Source organism: Pantherophis guttatus, chromosome 9 (assembly GCF_059756535.1).
Source record: "Pantherophis guttatus breed Tessera chromosome 9, ASM5975653v1, whole genome shotgun sequence".
NCBI lineage: Eukaryota > Metazoa > Chordata > Lepidosauria > Squamata > Colubridae > Pantherophis > Pantherophis guttatus.
Window position 1 is genome coordinate 27,431,965 of NC_142071.1, and position 26,710 is coordinate 27,458,674.

General features: G+C 44.5%; 1 protein-coding gene across 5 annotated transcripts in view; it reads left to right on the top strand.

The window, feature by feature from the left end:
- Nucleotides 1–740: 740 nt before the first annotated feature.
- LOC148112507 (uncharacterized) overlaps nucleotides 741–26,710 on the top strand; it is a 243,759-nt gene continuing 217,789 nt past the window's right edge. For 2 of the 5 annotated variants that reach the window (XR_015729347.1, XR_015729344.1), the window contains exon 1: nucleotides 18,544–19,025. The gene's annotated coding sequence lies outside the window, so the exon portion shown is untranslated. Of the gene's footprint in view, nucleotides 972–3,364; nucleotides 3,481–4,890; nucleotides 4,968–6,992; nucleotides 7,090–18,531; nucleotides 19,026–26,710 lie in introns of those variants that run through there. The other 3 variants (XR_015729346.1, XR_015729345.1, XR_015729354.1) reach the window with 3 other exon arrangements.

The window sequence follows — 26,710 nt, forward strand, 5'->3', positions numbered from 1 at the left end:
TCTGCCAACTGCCAGGAGTTTGATTCTGACTCAGCCTTCCATCCTTCCGAGGCCAGTAAAACGAGGACCCAGATTGTTGGGGGCAATATGTTGATTCTGTTAGAATGCAGTATGGCAAATTAATTCTGCCGACTGTCAGCAGTTCGATTCTCACAGGCTCAAGATGGACTTAGCCTCCCATCCTTCCGAGGTTGGTAAAATAAGGACCCAGATTGTTAGATTGCTAATAGACTGACTCTGTAAACCACTTAGAGAGGGCTGGAAAGTCCTATGAAGTGGTATATAAGCCTAAAAAGGACTATTTGCTAATATACTACCTAGATACATTTTAATGTATCTATATATATAAAAGCGAAAACCACTCACGCCGTAATCACGAAATCTCCAGAACCGTAAAGCCTACAAACTTGAAATTTGCCACGTTTGTTCCTCTTGGCTTCTAGGTGCTCGCTAAGAAAGGATTTTACGAAATGACCATCAGAGCGTTAGTATTTCCTACATTATTATTAACACGCTCTGATGCTAATTAGTTAAGCTAGTTTGTTTATAAGCGAAGCTCAACCACCTCATCTGCATCCTTTTGATGGGCTAATCTCTTTTCTGATGATGGTGCGTTTTGATGAGCAAGTAAGAAGGCAGGCATTGAATTTTATTTTTTTTTTAAAAAAAAACAAACCTGCGAAGAAGACACTTTAATGAGCAATTGCCATTCCTTCTTCCCCTCCCCTTCCCCAATTTCCGGGTTGAACCTTGTCATGTTTCTGGGAAAGGGAGAAGAAAAGGGGGGGGGGAGACGAAGCCCTCCTTGAGAGATGTCAAGCCGGAGGCTCATTAGGGTCCGCGGGTACCCCGCCAACCGCCCCGTTGTCAGCTCTTAAAAAATAATAATAATTGGGCGCTGCGTATTTTGCGCAAAGCTTGCGCCAACCTTTCCAAAGAAAGGAGAAGGTGGAGGAGGAGCCGTCGCCCAGGTTTGCTTGGATGGAACAAAGGGGGAAAAATAATCATCTGTATGCAAAAGCTCACCTCCAGCTTCGTCTTAAAGGGGGGGGGGCAATTCAGACGTTGCGGGGGGGGGCTTCTAAGGTGGGGAGGGAGGGAAGGAAAGAAGAAGGGAAGGGATGCGGGAGTCTCCACTTCCCAAGCGCTTCAAGGAAGCTTTTTTTCTCGTGCGTAAAAAGGTAACCTTCTCCGCAATCTTTACAGAGAACGCTGGGCGATGAGGTCACCTCTTTTCCTTTCCTCTCCCCTCTCCGCCCCCCCCAACCAAACATTTCAAACCGGGGGGGCAGATGAAATGGGAAGCCAACACCCCAGTGATGGAGGTGGAGGAGAAAGGGAGCTTTTTTCCCACGTGTGTCCCACCCGGAGGAAAACTCATAATTGGATGAAAAGGCAGCTCGGTCTAGTGCGTAACGGTGGGGCAATGCGCGCTTTGCGAACGATTGTTTCCTCCTTCCCTTTTGTCTCATTGATCAAACTTCCCTGGATTACATTGCGGCTGGAGGAGTGGGGGAGCTTGCCAGGGGGAAGGGGGTCGTTTTGGTGCCCCTCGGTTGGAGCTCATTAAGGGGCCCTCCTTGGGGGAAAGAACAAGTCTAGGAATTTTTGTTTTTCCAAAAAAAAAAAAAAAAAACCAGAAAAAACTTTGATCTGAAGAAGGCGGAGAGAAGAAAAGGTCGGAAATTGTCACAGACGGCAGGAGAAGTTTGATTAGCTAGTGAAGACTGATAAAAAAAAGTTTTCTGCTTGTGTTGGAAAGAATTGGCCCCTTCGGAAGTGCCCCGAACAAAAGAAAGAGAAGCCACGGCTCCTGCCCTTGTGTTGGTCAGGTTGCCAGTTGCGTTTCTACACACAACCTGGCTCGCACAGCCCAAATGAACCTTGAACTCTTAAATGTGGCCTGAAGAGTTTTGGTGCTGGAGACGGAAAGGAAAGAGACAAGAACCAAGAAATGAAAAGGAGAAAAACACACACACTGCTGGAAATTCGACATGTGTTTTTTTCTTTTTTTCATTTTAATACAGCCCCTTTTTTTCAGTTGAGTTTAACCTTTTTGGCTTCAAGCAGGCCTCGACTTACGACCGCCGTGGAGCCCAAAATTCATGTCGCCAAGTGAGAAGTGCGTTAAGTGACCTTTACCCGGTTTTGTGACTTTTCTTGCCGTATTTGTTAAGCGAATCACCGCAGTTGTTAAGTTAGCAACACGGTTTGTTAACGGAATCTAGCTTCCCCAATGACTTTGCTTGTTGGAAGTATAGGGAGTTAAAACCCACCCCTCTCCTAGGAAAATGAGATATTTTAGGAAATATTAAAAGGGCAGAATATTTTCCCTAAAAGGGAGGCAGAAACTCAACCTCCCCCCATTTGTCAATGGGCCATTAAGGCCTGGGCCAGTCTATTCTACATAACAAAGATCTACCTCCTCCAGGCAGAGCCATTTAATTGCCCTTCATTGCATCACCCAGCAAGATTCAACCAAACTTAACACACAGACAACCTACAAAGCTAGCCATGACCTCTGACGGCAACCAATCAGGATACTCTTCCTGTGCCCCAGGAAGTTCAAAGCCAGAGAGGGCATAAAACCCAGGGACTCTCAGCATCTCTTCCCTTTTTTTCGCCCAAGATCTCCAAGGCATGTGATCCTGTTCATCAATAAACCTTTCCAAGCAACTTCCATGAATCCAGTGTCTTTTCCCCCACTTAGAACTGAACCCAGAAGGATATGTCTTCCAACAGAAGCTCGCAAAAGGGGATTTGGCGTGACTCCAAGATACGGCAACTCTCATAAATAGGAGTCCATTGTTAAACATCTGAATGTAAAAAAATCATATGGCCATAGTGAAGCTGCAACGGTCATGTGAAAAATAGTCCTAACTCACTTTTTTTCAGTGCTGTTGTAACTTCAAATGGTCATTAAATGAACCATTGTAAGTCCCCTAGCCTATTTAAAGACGGACAACGACTGAGGCAATTTGCAGGGAACAACTTAGTTCACTCTCCTTCGTGTCTTGATCTTAGTTCTTTTATCAGTGTCCTGCAAATTGCTTCTGGGCTTTCTGCCAATCCTAGTAAGATTACGATTATTTATTCTTTGGATTCTTGTAGGCTGTTAAGAAAGTTAATTAACAGCCTTTGTTTGAAAAAGACTGATTTAATTTAGTAAATTAAGGTTTGTACAGACTTTGTGTGTGCTGTGTTCTTTGGGGTCCGTAGCTGGGGGCAAAACAGTTTCTGACTTTGTCAACCCAACTTATACAGCCGCCTGTAAATCCACATTTCAAACGCTTCTAGTCTCTTCAAGTGGCTTTCTGTCAGAGACCAAGATGTAACATCTGACAAGCATGATTTTCAATCTTAGGTTTATGTCATGAATGGAAGAAGATCTTTTTTCATTTTGAAGAATGCTGTTTGATCTGATTTCCCTGGTGCTTGACATCGTCTTTTGAACAGTAAGAAGATACTTCTCCATCATTGGTATGCATTATGAACTTACATTTTTTTTTAAAAGTATGGGGTTTTTTTTTTTGGAGGCCTTAACACTTCTGCTATCTTTCTTGGTGCTCCCTGGCAAATGAGGTTGACTGACCTGCCATTATTTATTTCTTTTTATTTCTTTTATTTTTTTTTTCTTTTTCTTTTTTTTAATTTGATTTATATGACGCCCTTCTCCAGAGACTCAGGGCGGCTTACAATGCGCTAAGCAATAGCCTTCATCCTTTTGTATATATTTATACAAAGTCAGCTTATTGCCCCCACAAACTGGGTCCTCAATTTACCTACCTTAGAAAGGATGGAAGGCTGAGTCAACCTTGAGCCTGGCGAGATTCGAACCTGCAGTAATTGCGGGCATCTGGTCTTAATAACAGGGTGCTTTAGACCACTGTACTACCAAGGCTCTTATTTATTTGTCAAACATGTATAAGATAACAGATATAAGTATAAACACGGTTATGAATACAGGAAATGGATACGAATAAATGGGGACAGTTGGACAGGGATGGTAGGCACGCTGGTGCACTTATGCACGCCCCCTTTACGGACCTCTTAGGAATGGGGTGAGGTCAACAGTAGACAGTTTAAGGTTAAAATTTTGGGGGTTTGAGGATGTAACAACAGAGTCAGGTAGTGCATTCCAGGCCTTGACTCCTCTGTTGCTGAAGTCGTATTTTCTGCAATCGAGTTTGGAGCGGTTTACCTTGAGTTTGTATCTGTTGTGTGCTTGTGTATTGTTGTGGTTGAAGTTAAAGTAGTCATTGATAGGTAGGACATTGTAGCAGATAATTTTGTGTACTACAGTTAGGTCAGACCGAAGGCGGCATAGTTCTAAGTTGTCTAAGCCCAAAATTTCAAGCTTGGTGGCATAAGGGATTCTGTTGTGAGCAGAGGAGTGGAGGACTCTTCTCGTAAAATATCCTAGCCTTGGTAGTACAGTTACCCTGTTATTAAGACCAGCTGCCTGCAATTACTGCAGGTTCGAATCTCGCCAGGCTCAAGGTTGACTCAGCCTTCCATCCTTTCTAAGGTAGGTAAAATGAGGATCCAGATTGTGGGGGCAATAAGCTGACTTTGTATAAATATACAAAAGGATGAAGGCTATTGCTTAACGCATTGTAAGCCGCCCTGAGTCTCCAGAGAAGGGCGGCATATAAATCAAATTTAAAAAAAATAAAAATCTCCGGACTCGCTCAATTGTATTAATGTCCGATATACAGTGTGAGAAAGAAAGAGAGGTTGTGTTATCTCTGGTGCCCTGGACTTTTTTGTGTTATCGCTCTCTCTATGTGTGAATATCTATGTTTCTGCACATTAATTGCTAGGAGAACATTTGCAACAAGTTGGATGGAACTACTTGTACGTAAATAACATTCACCCATTTTTCTGCAGGTCCTTCAGACTCGCCTTTCCCCAAGTGTGTATGTGCCTTGTGTGCGTTTGTGAGTCTACGCACACTTACGATTCTGGTAAGCGAGCATCCTGTCGCATTGTGGAGTGAAAAAAAAAAAGCGATTTCCTGCGATAGGGAGGGATTTTGCAGTAGGAAATGTGTGGCACAGGCCCAGATCAAAGGTGCTAATCAGTTTTGTGTATATTCATATTGCAGGAAGTTCCCTGGATTGTGTTTTCGACAGATTAAACTGTAGGTGGGAGAGACCTTGCCGAGCGCAGGTTGGGAGAGGGAGAAAGCTTTGAAAAACGAGCGAACTTGCAAAATAGCACATTTCAGATTAGAGCGTTGCTCAGAGGCGGGATTTATTTCCGAAAAGAACAAGGGAAATGGGCTATTTTGGCAATTTGAATGGATTGGATTTTTTTTTTTTGGTTGTTTCTTTCATCATGTATACCACTTTCCCGGGTTAAGGTAGCTTGCTGGGGTGGAATTCAATTGTGATGAAAGAGGGGAAAATTGTAAGCATATTAAATAACTGAAACTGGAAACATTCTCTCTCTCTGTGTGTGTGTGTCTGTGCAGGGATGTCCAGGAGTCAGCTTCAAAAATTTTAGCAAGGGGTTCTCTGCCTGGTTACTGGGTGGGCGTGGCCATGGGAGGAGGGGCCTAATCAGCCTCCTGCACCACAGTGGTGGGGGCGTTTTTGCCCTCCCTGGGCTCCGGAGGCCCTCCAGAGGCCAGAAACAGGCCCATTTCTGGCCTTCCCGAACTTCCGGGAGGCCCGTTTTTCACCCTCCCCGAGCCCTGCACTTACCTGCATCCAAAACGGGCTGCGTGGGGACTCCTGAGAGGGGAGGGGTGCGTGGGCGGGGCCAGCCAGGAGTGGGATTTGGGGGTTCTCCAAACTGCACAGAATTTTAGTTAGAGGTTCTCCCGAACCCCTGCGAACCCCCAACAGCCCATCCCTCTGTGTGTCTCTGTCTGTCTATCCTATCTATCTATCTATCATCTATCTATCTATCTATCTATCTATCTATCTATCTATCTATCTATCTATCTATCTATCATCTATCCATCCATCCATCCATCTATCTATCATCTATCTATCTATCTATCTAATCTATCCATCTATCTATCATCTATCTATCTATCTATCTATCCATCCATCCATCCATCCATCCATCCATCCATCTATCATCTATCCATCCATCCATCTATCTACAGTATCTATCTATCTATGTATCTATCTATGTATCTATCTATGTATCTATGTATCTATCTATCTATCTATCTATCTATCTATCTATCTATCTATCTATTATCTATCTATCTATCTATCATCTATCTATCATCTATCTATCTATCTATCTATCTATCTATCTATCTATCTATCTATCATCTATCCATCTATCCATCTATCATCTGTCTGTCTGTCTGTCTGTCTGTCTGTCTGTCTATCATCTATCTATCCATCTAGCCATCTTCCAAAATTTGGAAGCCCTGTCCTATTTAAATCTTAATTAATAGGGCTTGCCTTTTCCCAGACAATTATAGAATTCCCCCCCCAATTTTATTTTCCTCACTTTGTACAGTACACATCATTTACAGTTGAAAGGCCTTACCCCATAACATGTTGGTGGCAACACATAATTGTGTCTCAATTTTACAAATCCTGGCAAACTTTAGAAACATTTCTGAAAGAGGTACTTCAAGGCATTGTCCCCAAATCATGTTTGCGCTCTGTTTGCCAAATTCCAAAAAGAAAGGAAGGAAGGAAGGAAGAAAGGAAGAAAAAAAAGAAAGGGAAGGAAGAAAGAAAGAAAGAAAGAAAGGGAAGGAAGGAAGGAAGGAAGGAATGAAAGGAAGGAAGGAAGGAAGGAAAGAAGGAAGAAAGAAAGAAAGAAAGAAAGAAAGAAAGAAAGAAAGAAAGAAAGAAAGAAAATTTGGGGCCACTTTTCTTAAGTTAGCCCATCAGGGTAGTTGCCAATGAAGAATTGCAGCTCCCTGGAATTGTGAATATGAACCAGTGGGGGGCAGGAAATGCTAACCATTAGAATGAATAAATAAATAAATAAAATACGGTGTTATTTTGTCCTAGATCCACCAGGAGGATATCTAAGCCTGCTTTCTTTCAGAAGAGTGCGTCAAAAGGTTGCATTTGAATTTTGTCTCGCCTCCTGGAAAAAAAGAAAAAGGTTAGAAAATATAGTGCTATGCATTTTTTATATGAATTTCTTTTTTAAAATTTGAGTTCCAGGCCTTCCTTCACCTCAGTTTCTTCAGATTAATTTAGGCATGATGGGTTAATTCAGAGAGCTGAGTAGGCCTTTCCTTTTCAGCATAGTTAGAAAGGAGAAAGAGATTTATTTATTTTTTTAAAAAGAGGAAAACAAAATACATATTGCCATCGCTCTGCTAATTCCCACAGCACTGTCTTATGCCTAAGGATATTTACCTATGTGGTAGGGCTGTATACTGCTATTATCTTTTCATCTTTCCTACTACCTTCTCCTATTGGTATCTTACGATTTATCACTTTGTTGTTTGTATCTTATGATTTATGATTTATCACTTTGTTGTTTGCATGTACACAGAGAGCTTATGCACTGGAGGCAGATTCCTTGTTTGTCCAATCACACTAGGCCAATAAAGAATATTCTGTTCTGTTCTGTTCCGTTCCGTCCCATTCTCTCTTCTCTTCTCTTTTCTTCTCTTCTCTTCTATTTCCCTCTTTCCTTCCTTCCTTTCCTTTCTTTCCTTTTTGTTTCCTTCCTTCCTTCCTTCTTTCCTTTCCTTTCCTTTCCTTTCCCTTCCCTTCCCTTCTTTCCTTGCCTTCCCTTTCCTTCCCTTCCCTTCCCTTTCGTTCTCTTCCCTTTCCTTCCTTTTCCTTCCCTTTCCTTTCCTTTCCTTTCCCTTCTTTCCTTTCCTTTCCTTTCCTTTCCTTTCCCTCCTTTCCTTTCCTTTCCTTTCCTTTCCCTTCTTTCCTTTCCTTTCCTTTCCTTTTTTTCCTTTTCGTTTCCTTCCTTCCTTCCTTCCTTCCTTCCTTCCTTCCTTCCTTCCTTCCTTCCCTTTCCTTCCCTTCCCTTCCCTTCCCTTCCCTTCCCTATCTTCCGTTCCATTCCATTCCATTCCATTCCATCCCTACTTCAACTCACCCCTAAATATCCATTTCCTACATAGAATTCCTGAAATAGGATTCATCTCTAAATGGAGAAATGTTATCTTTTGGTTTTCATGCTTATTTTAACTCATAGCTTAACCATAGGGCTGTTGTGAAAACAAAGGCCACTTCATTCAGAGACCAGCACCCTTGGATTTAACCCTGTCCCTTGACATTTATTCCTGATGGATACCAAAAGCTTTTGTGCTTCTTTTCTTTCCTGAACAGATCAGGATTAGACAGCCGCTTGTCTGGAATGGTTTAGGGTCTCCTGCTTGAGTAGGGGGTTGGACTAGAAGACCTCCAAGGTCCCTTCCAACTATTATTCTGTTCTGTTCTGAAGTTTTGCTGCTGAATTTGGTTAATCCAAACCAGCATTTCTCAACCTTGGTTGCTTTAAGTAAAGGTAAAGGTTCCCCTTGCACATATGTGCTACTCGTTCCCGACTCTAGGGGGCAGTGCTCATCTCCGTTTCAAAGCCGAAGAGCCAGCGCTGTCCGAAGACGTCTCCGTGGTCATGTGGCCAGCATGACTCAACGCCAAAGGCGCACGGAATGCTGTTCCCTTCCCACCAAAGGTGGTCCCTATTTTTTCTACTTGCATTTTTTACCTGCTTTCGAACTGCTAGGTTGGCAGAAGCTGGGACGAGTCACGGGAGCTCACCCCCGTTACGCGGCGCTAGGGATTCGAACCGCCGAACTGCCGACCTTTCGATCGACCAGCTCAGCGTCTTAGCCACTGAGCCACTGCGTCCCTGGCTGCTTTAAGGCAGGTGGATTTCCACTCCCAGAATTCCCCAGGCAGCCTGGTTGCCTGGGGAATTCTGGGAGTGGAAGTCCACCTGTCTTACAAGCAGCCAAGGTTGAGAGACGCTGATCGAAACGTATCCAGCGAAGCGCTTTGACTCGGTCGCTCTGCGTAAAGGAATCATCTGTTCGCCCTCTTACCTAATCAGCAATGCTGTGGGCGTCCTCAGTCTGTCCATTGTGCGTCCTTGTGATTTTAGTATTCCTAAACACCTCCCTTGTTCCCTCTTAACGCTCAACCAAGTAATGCTGCGGGTTTTTGCTCCATCAGCATTTTTCCTCCGGAGGTTTGTTCATTATTCTGGCTGCCTCCCTTTCTCAGGTTGTTCCCGTTGGGGTGGGGGGGGGTGGGAACAGCTGACCGTGTCTGCTGAAAGCTGATTGGCTCAGAGAAGCCCTGTCTGGAAGATTAAGCTGGGTGGAGATTTGAAAGACCGAGAAAAAGCCGAGAGCTTGAGCCAACCCGTCTCTGCTCGGCACAAAACACATCTGACCTTTTGGCTGCAAAGGAAACAAAGGAAAGCAAAGTTGCCCACAGGATGTCTTAGAGAATAACAGAAGAGTCGGAAGGGATCTTGGAGGTCTTCTAGTCCAACCCTCTGCTTGAGCAGGAGACCCTATACCTGTGATGGCTAACCTTTTTGCTATTGCGTGCCAGGAGGGGAGGGCGGGGAAGGTCGTGCATGCGTGTGCCCACGCCCATAATTCTATGCGCCCTGCCCCCATGCATGCGTGCGTGAACTCCCCCTCCCGACACGCGATGACCCGGTAGGCCCGTTATTCTTTCTCACCTGGCTATATAAGTATATAAGTGTAAGTGCTATTGCTATTGTGGGCAAACTCTGCCCACTATCACAGTTCGATTCTGACCGGTTGAAGGTTGACTCAGCCTTCCGTCCTTCCGAGGTGGGTAAAATGAGGACCCAGATTGTTGGGGGCAAATATGCCGACTCTGTAAATTGCTTAGAAAGGGCTGTAAAGCACTGTAAAGTGATATATAAGTCTAAGTGCTATTGCTATTTTGGGCAAACTTTGCCCACAACCACAGTTCGATTTTGAACAGTTTAAGGTTGACTTGGCCTTCCATCCTTCCGAGGTCGGTAAAATGAGGACCCAGATAGTTGGGGGCAAGATGCTGACTCTGTAAACCGCTTAGAGAGGGCTGGAAAGAACTTTGAAGTGGCCTATAAGTCTAAGTGCCATTGCTATTTTCCTTCCTTCCTTCCTTCCTTCCTTCCTTCCTTCCTTCCTTCCTTCCTTCCTTCCTTCCTTCCCTCCCTCCCTCCCTCCCTCCCTTCCTTCCTCATACTATTCATCCTTCTTTCTTTTCTTCCTTCCTTCTTTCCTTCCTCATACTCTATTCTTCCTTCCCTTCTTCCCTTCCTCATACTCTATTCTTCCTTCCTTCCTTCCTTCTTTCCTTCCTTCCTTCCTCATACTCTATTCATCCTTCTTTCTTTTCTTCCTTCCTTCTTCCCTTCTCATACTCTATTCTTCCTTCCCTTCTTCCCTTCCTCATACTCTATTCCTCCTTCCTTCCTTCCTTCCTTCCTTCCTTCCTTCCTTCCTTCCTCATACTCTATTCATCCTTCCCTTCTTCCCTTCCTCATACTCTATTCTTCCTTCCTTCCTTCCTTCCTTCCTTCCTTCCTTCCTTCCTTCCTTCCTTCCTCATACTCTATTCATCCTTCTTTCTTTTCTTCCTTCCTTCTTCCCTTCCTCATATTCTATTCTTCCTTAACTTCTTCCATTCCTCATACTCTATTCTCCTTCCTTCCTTCCTTCCTTCCTTCCTTCCTTCCTTCCTTCCTTCCTTCCTTCCTTCCTTCCTTCCCTCACAGTGGTTAGAATGCAGTACTGCAGGCTAACTCTGCCCACAGCTAGGAGTTCAATCCTGAACAGCTCAAGGGTGACTCAGCCTTCCACCCTTCCAAGGTGGGTAAAACGAGGACCCAGATTGTTGGGGGCAAGAGGTTGACTCTGTAAACCGCTTAGAGAGGGCTGGGAAGCAGTTTGACGTGTCCTATAAGCCTAAGTGCCATCGATGTTGCTATTTCCCAAATGGGAGAGAACAACTTTCTTTCCCACCAAAGGGTGAAGGACCCGCTCTTCAGATGATCATCAGTTGGGAGACATGATGGAGGGAAGGTCCGTAGGTTTCAATATATTTGTTGGTAGAGCTGCATCAGGTCTTAAAGACTCAAACCCAGGACATTTAATTTCAATTCATTGATGGCTGGGATTCCAAAGATCCCTCAACGGGATCCACAGATTTAATTGTCAACCTGCAGAAGGACTTCAGCTGTGCTTACTTCTGCTTCGTTTCTTGGTTGCCATTCAAGGGCGAGAGGAGGGAGAGCATGGAGTAGAGGGACGAACTCAGGAATGTGGAGCCTCAGCCGACTAGTCACAACATCTCCCAGATGGTGTGTGAGCCAAGGTCGTTTCGACGGACACCTGTTGAAGTTGAGCGGGAACCTACACCTGGACTGTTTGGCCCATGTGACCTGAGAGACAAAGGGGGTTGGGAGTTGGGGAGGTCTTATTCTTTTAACTATAACCGGGCCTAAATCTTCTCCCCTTTTAAATATAAATTTTAAATACGAATTTTAATCTGTTTAAATTATGGGGTATTTTAAATTCAGCCAAATGATTTAATTCGTTTTTAATCTATTTTAAATTTTTGTATCTCTGTGTTTTATCTTCTGGCCTGAGTCCTTCGGGAGAAGGGTGGTATAGAAATTTAAATAAATAAATAAATAAATAAATAAATAAATAAATAAATAAATAAATAAATAAATAAATAAATAAATAAACTAACTAACTAACTAACTAACTAACTAACTATCCCCCAACATGGGAATAATTTAGAGCTAGCCTCACCTTTCTAAGTGCCGATGTGATGTACTCAAGAAAGGATCTTTTGAACCTGAGCAAAAGCAACGTCAGAGTCCCGACTTCCCCGAGTTTATTACTCGGAACGATGGCATTAATCAGGGGTTATGGACTCCCGGGGGGGGGGAGGGGAAGGTTGAAGGGAGCCCTTCACGCTCCCTCCACCAGCTTCAGCGGCTTTCACCCCTTGTTTTACTTCTATGCGATGACGTCCATCCATGATGGACGGTGCTCTCTGAGCTTAGTTGTTTTCCAGCAGATTCAATTAAAATCTTTATTGTCAGTGCACAACGTATGTACAATGAGATTGGTTGAGCTCCCTCAGATGTTTCATTATCCAACTAGGTAATATCATCAGTGCTAGAAGGGAGTGTGGGGGGAGGGGGAGGAGGGAGAGGAGGGGGAAGAGGAGGGGGAAGAAGAGGGGGAAGAGGAGGAGGAGGGAGGAGGAGGAGGGAGGAAGAAGAGGAGGAGGAAGAGGAGGAAGTGGAGGAGGGAGAGTGGGAGGAGGAGGAGGAAGAGGAGGGGGAAGAGGAGGAAAGGGGGGGAGAGGAGGAGGAGGGGGAAGAGGAAGAGGAGGAGGAGGGAGAGGGGGAGGAGGAAGAAGAGGAGGAGGAGGAGGAAGAGGAGGAGGAGGGGGAAGAGGAGGAAGAAGGAGAGGAGGAGGAGGGGGAAGAGGAAGAGGAGGAGGAGGAGGGGGGAAAAGGAGGGAGAGGAGGAGGGAGAGGAGGAGGAGGAGGAAGAGGAGGGGGAAGAAGAGGGGGGAAGAGGAGGAGGAGGGAGGAAGAAGAGGAGGAGGAAGAGGAGGAAGTGGAGGAGGGAGAGGGGGAGGCGGAGGAGGAAGAGGAGGAAGAAGAGGAGGAGGAGGAGGAAGAGGAGGAGGAGGAGGGGGAAGAGGAGGGAGAAGGAGAGGAGGAGGAGGGGGAAGAGGAGGGAGAAGGGGAGGAGGAGGAGGGGGAAGAGGAGGAAGAGGAGGAGGGAGAGGAGGAGGGGGGAAGAGGAAGAGGAGGAGGAGGAGGGGGAAAAAGAGGAGGGAGAGGAGGAGGGAGGAGGAGGGAGAGGAGGAGGAGGAGGAAGAGGAGGGAGAGAGAGGAGGGAGAGGAGGAGTAGGGAGGAAGAGGAGGGAGAGGAGGAGGAGGAGGAGGACTATAGGGTCCTTGGTGCTCTCTGAGCTTAGTTATTTTCTTGCAGAAGTTTCATTACCCAACTAGGTAACATCATCAGTGCTAGAAGGGAGTGGGACAGACAAAGGGAGCAGTTTGCTACTCCCTTTCAAGCACTGAGGAAGTTACCTAATTGGATAATGAAACGTCTGTTGAGAAAACAACCGAGCTCAGAGAGCATCAATGACTTCACAGTTCAACCTTGAGTTACAAATGTCTTCTACCCAATGATGTGCGTACACATATTAATGTAGTTTATGTACATTGTAAAAATGCTCCAGGGAGGATGCCAAACTTTCCATGTACAGGTACCTCCTCTACCACCAAACCCCCTCTTTTGTATGTGATAAAAACCCCAAAGGAAGGAAGGAAAAGAAAAGGAAAGGAAAGGAAAGGAAAGGAAAGAAGGAAAAGGAAAGGAAAGAAGGGAAAGGAGGGAAAGGAAAGGAACAAGGGAAAGAAAAGAAGGAAGGAAAAGGAAAGGAGGGAAAGAAGGGAAAAGAAAGGAAAGGAAAGGAGGAAGGAAAAGGAAAGGAAAGAATGGAAAGGAAAAGGAAAGAAGAAAGGAAAAGCAAAGGAAAGAAGGGAAAGAAAGGAAAGAAAGGAAAGGAAAGGAAAGGAAAGGAAAGAAGGGAAAGGAAGGAAAGGAAAGAAAGAAGAGAAAGGAAAGAAGGAAGGAAAAGGAAAAGAAAGACGAGAAAGGAAAGGAGGGAAAGGGAAGGGAAGGGAAGGGAAGGGAAGGAAGGAAGGAAGGAAGGAAGGAAGGAAGGAAGGAAGGAAGGAAATGAAACATTAGTTGTGGCAATGTCCTTGAGGCTCCTCTTTTTCCTCTCCTGAATGCAAAATCAATTTTCAATGGATAAAACAAATGGAGGAGGTGCCATTCTTTCTCAGACGTCCCCCCCCCACTTTGGCACAAAGAAAAGGCAGAGAGATTGATCTAGAGTACAATGGAGGATCTTTCCTCCTCTCCCTAGCCTAGGAAAGGGTCTCTTTTATTAGAGGACTTAAAGAGAGAGAGAGAGAGAGAGAGAGAGAGAGAGAGAGAGAGAGAGAGAGAGAGAGAGAGAGAAGGGGGGGGCGCAGAGGGGAAACCTGAGTGATGGGAAGGAATGAAATCTGTGACCTTGGGCAGCCATCTCCCTGGCACTGACTAAAACAGATTCAAGTTCAGCTGTGGGGCTTTGGAGAAGGCTGCGATCCCTGCCTGAAATGATTCTTGGGATGAATAAACCAGGTTTAATCCTGGGCTGATGACACCTCTTCATTTTCCTGTTTTGGATCTTTTTCTCTCCTTGTTTTTGCCCTCACCCATCCGGTTCTCTCACCTCAGTCTCCTCTTCTCCTTCTCCTTCTCCTTCTCCTCTATTTTTCTTCCCATCCATTTTTCTTCTTATCCTCTTTCTCTTTCAACTTTTCCTCCTCCTCCTCCTCCTCCTCCTCCTCCTCCTCCTCCTCCTCCTCCTCCTCCTCCTCCTCCTCCTCCATTTTTCTTCCCATCCATTTTCCTTCTCTTTCAACTTTTCCTCCTCCTCCTCTTCTTCTCCTTACCTCTCTCCTCCCCTCCCCCTCCTCTTCTTTTTTCTCCTTTCTCTTTCTCCTCCTCCTCCTCTTCTTCTTCTCCTCCTTCTCCTCTTCTATTTTTCTTCCCATCCATTTTCTTTCTTTCAACTTTTCCTTCACTTTCCTCCTCCTCTTCTTCTCCTTCTTCTTCTCTCTCTCTCCTCCCCTCCCCTCCTCTTCTTTTTTCTCCTCTCTTTTTCCTCCTCCTCCTCCTCCTCCTCCTCCTCCTCCTCCTCCTCCTCCTCCTCCTCCTCCTCCTCCTCCTCCTCCTCTTCTTCTTCTTCTTCTTCTTCTTCTTCTTCTTCTTCTTCTTCTTCTCCTCCTCCTCCTCCTCCTCCTCCTCCTCCTCCTCCTTCTCCTTCTCCTTCTCTTTCTCCTCCTCTATTTTTCTTCCCATCCACTTTCCTTCTTATCCTCCTTCTCTTTCAACTTTTCCTCCTCCTCCTCCTCCTCCTCCTCCTCCTCCTCCTCCTCCTCCTCCTCCTCCTCCTCCTCTCCTCCTCCAGGCTGTCTCTTTCACATACTTTAGCTCCTTTCTTTCATCTCGGGAATGACCTGAAATGACCTTTTGCTGAGCTTTCGACGTGACTCAACTGATAATAGTGAATACTTTGGGGCCCCTAAAGTGTTGGAAAGTCTGAGCACGTAATGGAGAAGGGGGGGTGGGAAGTGTGCGAGAGAGACAGAGGACAAGTCTTTGTGAGCATATTTGTAGATATGTGAGCTTTCTAAAGTTTGTAGATCGAGAGGGTGAGACAGAAAGAGGAAGAGGAAGGGAGTGTAATGGGTCATAAACAGTTGGATACTTTGTCCAAGGAAACAACATATAATATTTTCTACTGTAGAAAATATTATATGTTGTTTCCTTGGACAAAGGTTGTTCTTAGAAACCCCAGTTTTGGGGAAAGAAAAAGAAATTTATGGCCAACAAAAGAGTGGTGGGTGATGGATGGGAAGATGTATGAGATGTTTCTCCTCAACTCAACATTTTTCATGTCACAATCAGTTATGGGTTGTTGTTTTTTTTTTTAAAGAGTGAATTTAAAGACATTTGCCCATCATCAAAATCTCAATAGAGATACCTATTATTATCTCTTTTATTCATTAAACATGAAACTCAAGTCAACTGAACATTTAAGAATACATCACAAATACCATTGACCGGTGCTAATGGTTGATACGGGTTGCTGCCAGCATCCTAGGGATCAACCAAGTACCTTCTTAGAATATATGATGTTCTGAGTAGCGCAGTTTTTTTGCAGTTCTGCTGATGTTATTGCAGGAAGCTGCAATTTCTTTGTTAAATTCTTGGACATGGTACCAAGTGTCCCGATGACAATGGGTATCACTGTTACATGTTTCATCCATAGCCGTCTAGTTTCAATGGCCAGGTTGCGATATTTCCTGATTTTTTTCCAGTTCTTTTTCTTCGATTCTGGCGTCTCCTGGTACAGCGATATCAATAAACTCTACGCTTCGGCCCTCGACAACTGTGATATCTGGTGTATTATGTTCCAAATGATGATCCGTCTGTATTCAAAAGTCCCACAAGATCTTCACTGTCTCATTTTCGATAACTTTTTCCATTTTATGTTCCCATGACTTTTTGGATACAGGAATGTCGTATTTTTTACATAATGACCAGTGGACTAATTTAGCAACTCGGTCATGTCTAGCTTTGTAATCAGTTTGCGCAATTTTGCTGCGTTCACATATTAAGTGTGAAACAGTTTCAACTTTGTCGTTGCAAAGTCGGCAGTTTGGATTGTCAGTGGATTTTTGTATCTTCGCTTTCATGGCATTAGTTTTTAGTGCTCATTCTTGAGCAGCGAGTATTAAATCTTCTGTTTCTTTCTTGATGGCTCCTCTCTTAAGCCATGCCCATGTCAAGTTGTTACCACATTTTCCTTCAATGTTTTTCAAGTGCTGTCCATGCAAAGCTATGGTTTTCCATCCATTTAATCTGTCATCCAACTGTTTTTCCTGATATTCTGCCTTTGTTTCTGTTGTTTTTATAATGTTCTCCATTTTCACAGCCTGCAGCAATCTTTCTGTGCTTTGGTTCACATAATCATTCAAACTTTGTTTTTCTTCTTCTACAGTTTGATGGATTTGCAATAGTCCTCTGCCCCCTATTTTACTTGGCAGGTACAACCTGTCGGTGTCTCTTCGTGGATATAAAGCATGGTACATATTCAAAAGTTTACGTGTTTTCCGGTCCAGCCACAGTTCAGTTAATGATTCCAGCTGGGTAGCGTATCACTAGAACTTCTCCTTCTTTTTCTCCTTCTTTTTCTCCTTCTTTTTCTCCTTCTTTTTCTCCTTCTTTTTCTCCTTCTTTTTCTCCTTCTCCTTCTCCTTCTCCTTCTCCTTCTCCTTCTCCTTCTCCTTCTCCTTCTTCTTCTTCTTCTTCTTCTTCTTCTTCTTCTTCTTATTATTATTATTATTATTATTATTATTTACTTTATTCATTAAATATGAAACTCAGTCAACTGAACATTCAAAAATGCGTCACAAATACCATTGACTGGTGCTAATGGTTGATCCGGGTTGCTGCCAGCGTCCTAGGGATCAACCAAGTACCTTCTTAAGATGTATGAAGTTCCAAGTAACGCAGTTTTTTGCAGTTCTGCTGGTGTTATTGCAGGAAGCTGCAATTTGTTGATGAATCTTATAAAATTCTTGGACATGGTACCATTATTATTATTATTATTATTATTATTATTATTATTATTATCTTTTATTCATTAAACATGAAACTCAGTCAACTGAACATTCAAGAATGCAGCACATTATTATTATTATTATCATCATCATCATCATCATCATCATTATCTATTGTTTCAACTCCTACCCTCAAAACGACACTATAGAGCACTGCACACCAGAACAACTAGACACAAGAACAGTTTTTTCCTGAACGCCATCACACGGCTAAACAAATAATTCCCTCAACACTGTCAAACTATTTACTAAGTCTGCATTACTATTAATCTTCTCATCGTTCCTATCACCTATCTTCTTCCACTAATGACCGTAACCTTGTTGCTGATATCCTTAAGACTTATATTGACTGTTTCCCTATGACTATCATGAAGCGTTGTACCTTATGATTCTTGACGAACGTATCTTTTCTTTCATGTACACTGAGAACCTATTCACCAAGACAAATTCCTTGTGTGTCCAATCACACTTGGCCAATAAAGAATTCTCTGTTCATAAAATATGTACGTAAAAGAAAAATTTAATAAAACTCGTCTTAAAAAAAAAAAGGAACGGCCACGCGGGTGGTTATGGGCGCAACTCGTTGAGCCCACGTGACACCCCTCCTGCGCGAGCTGCACTGGCTCCCAGTGGTCTTCCGGGTGCGATTCAAGGTGTTGGTTACCACCTTTAAAGTGCTCCATGGCATTGGACCTGGGTACCTTCGAGACCGTCTTCTGCCACCAGTAGCCTCCCACCGGCCAGTCCGCTCCCACAGAGAGGGTCTCCTCAGGGCGCCATCGGCCAAATTATATCGGCTGGCAACACCCAGGGGGAGGGCCTTCTCTGTGGGAGCCCCTGCCCTTTGGAATGAACTCCCCCCAGAAATTCGCAAAATCTCTGATCTCCGTGTATTTCGCTGTGCCCTCAAAACCATGTTGTTCCGCCAGGCTGGGCTATCGATATAAAGATTTTAATTGGTTTTAATTGGGATTTTAAATTCGGGGTTTTATAAATTGGGCCTATTATTTAATAATTTTAATTATTTTTAAATATTGTCTGTCGTTGTGTTTTTAATTAGGCTGTACACCGCCCTGAGTCCTTCGGGAGAAGGGCGGTATAGAAATAAAATAAATAAATAAATAAATAAATAAATAAATAAATAAATAAATAAATATTTATTCCTTATTTATATTTGACAGAAAAGTCTTCATATTTGGGCCGTTTTCATTAAAACTTAATGCAAACCATTCCTCGGAGCCGAGCAATTCTTACGTTTAGGTGGGAAAACAAGCGTCGCAAATAAGAGCAAACTTAGCCAGGTGGGGGAGACAAGGGGAAGAGGCCATATATGATATTCATACATACGGGAGGTAGCCCACCCAAACATCCCTTTTAATGAACTGATTTGCAGGTTGCAACTGACTTGCTTTCCTTGACCTATGAGAGCTGGTTTGGTATTGGCGGTGGAGCCTGTCTCTTGGCTGTGAGCTCTCCTCCTGAATTCAGCTTCATTCTCCGCTTTGGAAGGAGAGCCGGAGAGCGGTAGGTTTCCCCCAGCATGACAACTGAGAAGGGAAATGCTATTCATTGAACGAGGCGGCTCTCGGCAAGAGTTCAGCTCTCTGCTTGGCCCCAGCGCCAGCCTCCTTCCCTGCTTGCCTGTCAAGACGATGCCTGAACTCTGCTCTCAGACCCTGGATTTATTTTGCAAAGTTGGAAGGAGCCATCCGAATACCGTGTTTTTTTTCTGTTTCTGCTCCGTCTTTGGAGATGCAGATTTTGTGCTGATGAACGAGCCACACCGAAAATAGAAGGGGAAGGGAATGGAGACTGGCCAGGTCAGTAGAAATGTTCCTTCAATGAAGACCGAGAAAGTTTTAAATGGGATTATGGTCAGCACATTAGATTTGTATTAACTGTCTTGAGGGCGAAAGGCTTCCCTGCTTTTCTTTTTTGATTTGATCAGGGAGGGCTTTGTGTTCTGGGCAGTTGTTTTGCAATGCAGGTTACCATACTGTAAAGCTAGGACACGTGATGGAAAAATGTTTCGCTGACTTTCTTTAAACCACTGCACGAGAGGGAGGGATAGGGGGAGAGAGAGAGAGAGAGAGAGAGAAGAACGAAGGGAGGGAGGGAGGTTAGAAGATTTATTTCAGTTGGCGGAGAAAAATTATTAAGAAATGGACCTATTGATTCCCTCCTGGCACCCTGCATTTTAATGCTCCTTCTTTAACCTTGATTGATCCAGTAAACTTCTGGAAAGTTGCTGAGAAACTTAATTTGAGTTGTGCCTGATGTGAATGCAGATGTCGGGGAGCTGCTTATTCCTTTCTCATTGCATATTGTCTTGGCTAAGCAGAAAGTCAGAGCCAGTAATTCTTTTTCCCTATTAAAACGTTCGTCCGATAGCACCAGAGTCGTTTTTAATCTCTGTTCTAAGTCATGTCATGCATTTCAAAGAGGCTGCAGTCGTGGCTGAGGAGGCGTGTGGGAAAGATTACTTCTGGGGAAATTAAATCGCCTGAAAGGGACCCGTTAGTAAGAGAAGGATAAACTTGATTTGTGGTCAAAGACCAGCTGCCAGTTACACATTACACCACAATCAGGCGGACAATCAAAAGGAAGTGAAGAGAGAATAACATAAAGCGTTAAATCACATGAAATAATCTTAGGATAACTTCAGCATGAGAAAGAGGGAGGAGACCAGGGTTAAAATCCAGCAGGTTCTGACAAGTTCTGGAGAACCAGTAGTGGAAATTTTGAGGAGTTCGGAGAACCGGTAGCAGAAATTTTGAGTAGGTTGGAGAACCGGTAGCGGAAATTTTGAGTAGGTTGGAGAACCAGTAGCGGAAATTTTGAGGAGTTCGGAGAACCAGTAGCGGAAATTTTGAGGAGTTCGGAGAACCGGTAGCGGAAATTTTGAGTAGGTTGGAGAACCGGTAGCGGAAATTTTGAGGAGTTCGGAGAACTGGCAAATACCACCTCTGGCTGGCCCCAGAGTAGGGTGGGTATGGAGATTTTGCAGTATCCTTCCCCCAGGATTGAGGAGGAAAATAGCCAAAAACCAGGCTGTTTTCCAGGCCGTTTCTGAGCCTTTTTTAGGCCATTTTCAGGCTGTTTTTGGGGCTTTTTTCAGGCCATTTTTCGTATTTTGGCATACCGGCCACTGGTCTTCAAGTTTCCGGTGCTCTGGTGCATGCACGTGCACATGCATGCACATGCACGCATGTTCCAGTTTAGACACTTGGTGCCGAAAAGGTTCGCCATCACTGATCTAGTTAATTAACGGTCAACACTAAATTGACTCTAGATAAGAATTACAAGGGATGCGGTGGCTCAATAGCTAAGACTCTGAGCTTGTCGATCGAAAGGTTGGCACTTCAGCGGTTCGAATCCCTAGCTGCGTAACGGGGTGAGCAAAGGAAAAACTGATTCTGCATCAGGGGTGTAAGGAATTTCTCCCTGCAGAGATCTATCTGGTGACAAAGCCGGAGTAGGAGGCCTTTAGGCAGGTGGAGGGTTAGAACTGCCCTTCGCTGTTGAAGATTGACCTGTTGAGGCCTCTGGGCAGGTGGAGCTGGGATCCAGGCCCAATGCCAATTGAGCCTTTTGGAAGGCTTTTTCTATCGCCTTATGGCGTCTCTCCTCCTCCCTTGAGGATCTAGAAGCTGCTGGGCGTGTGGAACAGTGGTGGGTTCCTCCTGGTTCGGTCCGGTTTGGCTGAGCCGGTAGCGGTGATGATATGATGTCACCGAACTGGTTCTCCCCCCCCTATTCCATTCCACTCCACTCCACCTTACTCTTCATTCCAATATTCTATTCTATTCTATTCTATTCTATTCTATTCTATTCTATTCTATTCTATTCTATTCTATTCTATTCTATTCTATTCCATTCCATTCCACTCCACTCCACTCCACTCCACTCCACTCCACTCCACTTTATTCTTCATTCCAATATTGTATTGTATTGTATTGTATTGTATTGTATTGTATTGTATTGTATTGTATTGTATTGTATTGTATTGTATTGTATTGTATTCTATTCTATTCTATTCTATTCTATTCTATTCTATTCTATTCTATTCTATTCTATTCCCTCCACTTCCAAAATCAAATGATCAGGAAGTCCTTCTCTTGTCCAGCCTTTTCTTTGAGGTGCTACTTATCTACCTGGAGAGCTTTGATTTTCTTTCACTATAGAGATGATGTCCACCGTCACAGGAGTCCCACCTAATGTCCTCTTCTCTGAAGTGGGGAAGTCTCCCAACATTTTTTGCCCTGCGAAATCACACCAACATCTACAGTATCCTTTGTATTCCAGCTATGAGGGCAAGGTTCCTCCTGCTCCAGCTGTCTTTGGGCTTTTTCCCATCCATTTCTGGTCTAAAGGTTTACTTCTCTCCATGGTGTGACCTGAACCTCGGGCTAATTTATTTCTGTCATGGGGGTATGGCTTGGAGGCAAGGGTGGCAAGTGGAAAAGGGGAGGAGAGGCAATTACTTCAAGATGTGTAGGGAAAAAATCCCTTGGAAGACCTACTAGACATTCCTTCAAGCAACTCCCTCCTCTCTCCCTCCTAAATATATAGCTCTATATATAGCCAATGCTTTCCTTTGCAGCTGAAGCTATACAAATGTCAGTTCAAAATGAGCTGGAATTAAAAACGATTTTTTTTTTTTAAATTACAAAAATATAGCACCTGGGCTGCTCCAAAGTTTTTCTATCGCCTTATGGCGTCTGCAGCTGAAAAATCTTGTGCATAATGGATGGATTAGAGTGGAAAGGTAGTTCTCGACTTATTCAAAGTTGCACCGGCACTGAAAAATGTGAATTATTATCATTTTTTTTCATACTTATGAATCAGATTAGGAGTGAAACTTTCTGATTCATCTACAAAGCATACAATTTTTCATCCAGAAGTGGCGAATGCTCCAATGCTGGAAGTTTTTAAGAAGAGATTGGACAACCGTTTGTCTGTAATGGTATAAGGCCGTGATGGTGAACCAATGGCACGTGTTCCAGAGGTGGCACATGAAAGCCATATCTGTCCGCACACGAGCATTGCCCTAGCTCGGCTCCAGCACACATGTGCGCGCCAGCCAGCTGATTTTCAGGCCTTCCAGGCCCACCGGAAGTCAGGAAATGGGCTGTTTCCAGCCTCTGGAGGGCCTCTGGGAGGGTGGGGAAGGCGGTTTTTGCCCTCCCCAGGCTCCAAGAAAGCCTCTGGAGCCTGGGGAGGGTGAAAAATGGGCCTACCGGGCCCACTGGTAAACTTTTTGCCTGCCAAAAGTGGGAGGAGTGCAGGGGGGGGGGTCTAGTGGTGGGTTCCTCCCGGTTCGGTCCAGTTCGGCCGAGCCGGTAGCGGTGACGATATGACGACACTGAACTGGTTCTCCCCCCCACCCTCCCACTCCCCCACCCCGCCCACGTTATTCTTACCTTTTATTTGGTCCCACCCCCAATCTATTGCTGCCTCCTGAGTCCCAGCTGATGACTAGAGGGAAAAAACCTGTTTAAACTCTTGCCGCGGGGCTTCAAAGGGCCGCCCTACAGCTGATCAGTGTTAAAAGCAAACAAATGAGTCGGGTCGTAAGTGCGAGGACTGGTCGTAAGTGCGAGGACCTTCCAGAAATGACTCTGACCAGCTAGCCACGCTCACCTAGTCACATGACCTCCAAGCCACACCCACAAAATAAGCCACGCCCACAGGACCGGTAGTAAAAAAAATTAGAACCCATCCCTGGGGGGGTCGCACATGCATACGCGGGAGGCGGAGAGGCATTGGATTATGGGTGTGGGCACACGGGTACGCCACCACCCTACGCTCCCCCCCGCTTTTGGCATGTGACGGCAAAAAGGGTTTCCTGCCTGAGCAGGGGGTTGGACTAGAAGACCTCCAAGGTCCCTTCCAACTCTGTTATTTCTGTTAATTATCCTCACAAAGTGGCTGCATTTACAATGGAAAATTTTAAAATGGAATGCTTTATCTGATACAACTCATCTTCAACTCTTATTAGGTGTTCGTCAGAGGTAGGTTTCAGCAGGTTCTGAACCAGTTCTGGAAAAACCAGTAGCAGAAAGTTTGAGTAGTTCGGAGAACCGGTAGTAAAAATTCTGACTGGCCCCCACCCCCATCTGTTCTCTGCCTCCCGAGTCCCAGCTGATTGGGAGGAAATGGGGATTTTGCAGTAACCTTCCCCTGGATTGGGGTGAGAATGGTGATTTTACAATATCCTTCCCCTGCCACACCCACCAAGCCATGTCACATCCACCAAGCCACACCCACAGAACTGGTAGTAAAAAATTTTGAAACCCACCACTGGTGTTCGTTTACTAATCAAAAGCATAATATCCGTTGCCTATGCCAGTGTCTTGATGGATAAAAATGTGTTTGTTTGTTTGGTTTTTGTTAAGGATATTGGTGTTGTGTTACTAACCAGCAGACTAAATGCAAAAGGAAACGTTGCTGAGAGCAATGAATAAGAGATATGCAAACTGGTTTATCAAAAGCTTACTTTATAGTGGAAAAACAGTCTCATAGTCTTTAAACAAATTCCAAGTCTTTGCCAGTTAAATCAGTCCAGTAGTTACAGATATCTTCTCACCAAACAAACATTAGTTGGTTAGAATAACAAACTCACTCTGGTTCACAAACCACGACGGTAGCAGATCCATCCAACGATGATTAGCAGATAGCAACTCCTCTCAATGGCAGCATATCATACTCTGGTAGCATATCACATCATCTTCATACACAATGGCAGCAGATCATAGCAGCTTCATACACAATGGCAGCATATCATAGCAGAAACTGAACACGTTACAATACCTTGCTTAAATACTCTCACAACCAGTCATTACCTAATTACAGCATGACTCAGCATTAAAGCCTTAAAATTACACAATAGATATTCATATTAAAGTCACAGAATACATATATTGCCTGGACAACTTGTTAGGCTCAAACCATATCCTAACAGTTGTGTTTGGCAAAAATAGGGAAGTCGTTTGCCACGGCTATTCTCATTTTTTTTTTTTAAAAAAAAAGTTGTTTCAATGGTTTTTTTTTTTTAAATAAGAAACTGACGTTATGTGTCCAAAAGAAACTCCATAAAGGATTATTAATATTAAAGACTGGGGGGCCCACACAGAGAGTTGCAAGCAGTGATAGCATTTGGCCGGTTCAGGAGAATCGGTAGTAGCAACCTGCAGGTTGGCCCTTCCTACTTTGCAATTCTACTCCAGATTGAACTCTCCAGGAAAGAAATATCCTAAATTTTTAAAAGAGTCCTAAATTCCTGTCCAATATCTTCAGCATCACCATCTTAGTTTATCACTTTAATCTTGCATTCCTTTCTCAACTGCAGAAACTTGGCAATTCTTCTTCGAACCCTGAATCTTGGCAGGAAAACTCTCTGTCCCTCTTGCTCTGCCTCACTTTTTTTTTTTTAAACCTCGGCTTTCCCAGAAGGTTTTTTTTTCTTTCTTCTCTTCCTTTTCAGTTCTGAATTTTATCATCAATTCTTATGCTAAGAAGGGTCAGGAGATGAGAAGTTTCTCACGTTACACATGAAGTTCCTCATGAATAATGGGCCCGTATCACCTCTATTGTCTGCTCCCCAGCAGAAGGCCAGAGAGGAGACCTTTCAAAGCACGGAATGAGCAAGAAGGATTTGGGGGAAACGATTAGAAGGAAACAAATGCAAGGTGCAGCAGATGGTAATTTCGGAGAAGAAAGTGGGGGGCGTCTTCTGCAGATGAGACTGTTGAGTAACCGTAGAATGGAGCGTAATATTTTCTTTTAAAGTTTTCTGAAATCTTCGGCAAAGGATTAAAAGCAGGGGTGGGCTTCAAAAATTTTAGCAAGGGGTTCTCTGTCCAGTTGCTGAGTGGGCATGGCCTGGTCAGCCTCCTGCACCATGGTGTGGGGGGGCGCTTTTGCCCTCCCCGGGCTCCAGAGGTTTTCCTCAAGCATCCGAGAGGGCGAAAAGGGCCTCCCCAGGCTCCGGAGGCCCTTCCTGAACTTCCGGTAGGCCCATTTTTCGCCTTCCCCGAACCTCCGTGTGTGCCCTGCATTTACCTGAATCCAAAATGGGCTGCGTGGGGACTCCTGGGAGGGGCAGGGCGGGGTGGGTGGGGCCAGCCAAGAGTGGGATTTGGGGGTTCTCTGAACTGCACAGAATCTTAGCTAGAGGTTCTCCCGAACCCCTACGAACCCCCGGCAGTCCACCCCTGATTAAAAGTGTCCCAAAGGAGAATGTTTGGAGTCAAAAGGGGCTACAGGTTGTTTACTCCCCTGTCATTTCCCCCCCCCTTTTGTTTTCTTTCAAAGGGAATTCATTGAGTTAGATCACTTTGAGGTTTTGCGGGAACTCGGATAACAACGAGCATCTCTGAAAGGGGGACAATGCCTTATACTGTTTCCCTGTCCTGGTACAGAGCCTGTACAGCTGTAGTAGATTGAATTGCTAAGTGTTGACTTTATTTTGGGTCAAAACCGGCCTTTTTCACTCATGTTCTCTCTCTCTGTGTCTGTGTTAATGAATGCAAAAAAAACCCCCTTATTGTCTTCTCTTTGATGGCTTTGAGTTGGCTTGCTGATATACAGTCTTACTGGCAGTGGTGTCATGTGGTTCTTTTAAGCAATTTGCAACTCCTAGTTGGCCCATTTTTCCCATTTCCCAGAAAAAGAGTAATGCAGTAGATAGGGAAAAAAATATAGTCCAAATATAGATACTCTAATGGTGAATCAATCTTTCTTTCTTTCTTTCTTTCTTTCTTTCTTTCTTTCTTTCTTTCTTTCTTTCTTTCTTTCTTCCTTCCTTCCTTCCTTCCTTCCTTCCTTCCTTCCTTCCTTCCCCTCCCTCCTTCCCTCCCTTCCTCTCTCTCTCTCTTTCTTTCTTCTTTCCCTCCCTCCCTCCTTCCCTCCCTCCCTCCCTTCCTTTCTTCTTTCCCTCCCTCCCTCCCTCTTTCTTTCTTTCTGGTTCGGGCAAACTGAAAGTGGTGGTTGCGGGATGCTCTGCCCACCCACCTCGACATCATCATGTCCCATTTTTGACCCTCTGCGCATGTGCAGAAGCCTCTAAGCATCCACGGTGGAGGATGCGAGTGAAGCGTGCACTCACATCTGCGAACCGGTAGCGAAGGTAAATGAATACCACCCCTGGAGAAGCGTGAGAAAGGAACACAAAAAAAAATCCTGCCTTGGTTCTGCTTGGTGTAAGAAGAGGCAGAGGAAAACTCTGGCAGGTTTTCAGGAGTCACCTTCTGGAGAGTGTGATGCTTCCAGGGGTCAGCTGCTCGGGGTTTGCAGGGGTTCAGGAGAACCTCTAGCTAAGATTCTGTGCAGTTCGGAGAACCCCCACGTTCTTTCTCGCGTCTCCTCAAAAGTCACAGATGGTGGGTCAAAGGAGGAAGGAGTCAAAACAAACGACAAATAAATGTCAATAGGACTAGATTTATCCTTCCCGCCATGTTGGACTAGAGAGGATCAAGGATCGCCCAAGTCTTTGAGTGTGTTG